This window comes from Sinohyriopsis cumingii, chromosome 14 (genome assembly GCF_028554795.1).
Source record: "Sinohyriopsis cumingii isolate HCF-2022 chromosome 14, ASM2855479v2, whole genome shotgun sequence".
Classification (NCBI taxonomy): domain Eukaryota; kingdom Metazoa; phylum Mollusca; class Bivalvia; order Unionida; family Unionidae; genus Sinohyriopsis; species Sinohyriopsis cumingii.
In genome coordinates, this window is record NC_142974.1 from 58,923,553 (window position 1) to 58,924,917 (window position 1,365).

General features: G+C 34.9%; 1 non-coding gene across 1 annotated transcript; it reads left to right on the plus strand.

Annotated features, from left to right (window-relative positions):
• Positions 1-748: 748 nt before the first annotated feature.
• Trnai-aau (transfer RNA isoleucine (anticodon AAU)) lies at positions 749-822 on the plus strand. Its single transcript has one exon. It is a non-coding gene; the product is annotated as a tRNA-Ile (tRNA).
• Positions 823-1,365: the final 543 nt, after the last annotated feature.

The window sequence follows — 1,365 nt, forward strand, 5'->3', positions numbered from 1 at the left end:
TAGAAATCAGTATAGAGCATAGCAACTGTTTAACCTCAACAATTTTTGCTGAAATCATATTGTCAAACTGTATATTGAAGTGTCCAAGAGGATAGTAAGATATGTTTTCTTTTATAATTTCCGAATTATGCATTTTACATTGGTTCAATAGATTTTTATAATGATAACACACACGTTGACCATGCGAAGTTCGTGGCTTCGATCGCCCCTTTACCCATACTTATTTTATTTTCTCATACGTCTCTTTCATTTCTATTCTGCAGCACAAATTTCAATTTCCATTTGTAAAGGCACAAAATCTGTACCTAGTTATCTCGTAAAACTATATTATTCAATTCTAAAAGCTGCGTTAGTCTGCTACCCAAAACCTGATTCAGAGGACCATCTAAGATATATATGAGACCTGCAAGTGGAAGTGAGACATCCACGACTAACCAAGAGCCACCTTGGTATGTGTCTTATCTTCGTTCTCTCCAAAAGCTCGAGGAGTAATTTATGACTTTACTTAAAACAACACGCAATGTGTTAACGTTAGCACATTCGGCAATTATGAAAAGACCAATATTTGTTATAATATGGGAGTTATGCATTTTACATTATTTCCATATATTTTATACTATTAACATACACGTTGGCAATGCTTTTACGTACCCTAATTGTGTGGTTCCTTTTGCTAATCATTCATTGTGTGAAAGTATGTACTCCATCTGTATTTCTAGATTGTGTAGGAGGATTTTGATTAGCAAGTGGCCGCATAGCTCAGTTGGTTAGAGCGTCGTGCTAATAACGCGAAGGTCGTGGGTTCGATCCCCCCTGTGGCCAATAGTTTTCATTTTCGTTACTATTTTCCTCTCTATTTCTTTATTTACCTTTATTTTTTCTCCTTCTCTTTCATTTCTTATCTGGAGTAACGAAATAAAGTCTGTGCTATTATTTTTTAAAAGTTTAACAATTCAATATCAAAACTTTATGTTACCAAAATAATGATTCAATATACGTTATATTTGAGATCTAGAAGGTGAAGTGAAAGATCCACAATCAGCTGAAGCACACTTTGGTATGTGTCTTATCTTCGTTATAGCAGTGAGCACGAGGAGTAATTCATAAGTTTACCTTAAACCTAATATAGAAAGCTGTCAGTTAGAACTTTAGGCAAACATGAAAATAAATAATAAACATATTTTGGGGTATTGCACAGTAATAAAGTAAAGGTGTGTTCTCGATGTCTAGATCCGAGCCAGCTTATGAAAAGGTGACTGGATTTTGTGTGCTATAAGTGTGGGGAGAAGAGCCATGTAGCTATGAATAGCAAACGGCAAAGATTTGACAGTTGTGGAAGGTTTTCTTTATGTGTCAATGAAGGAT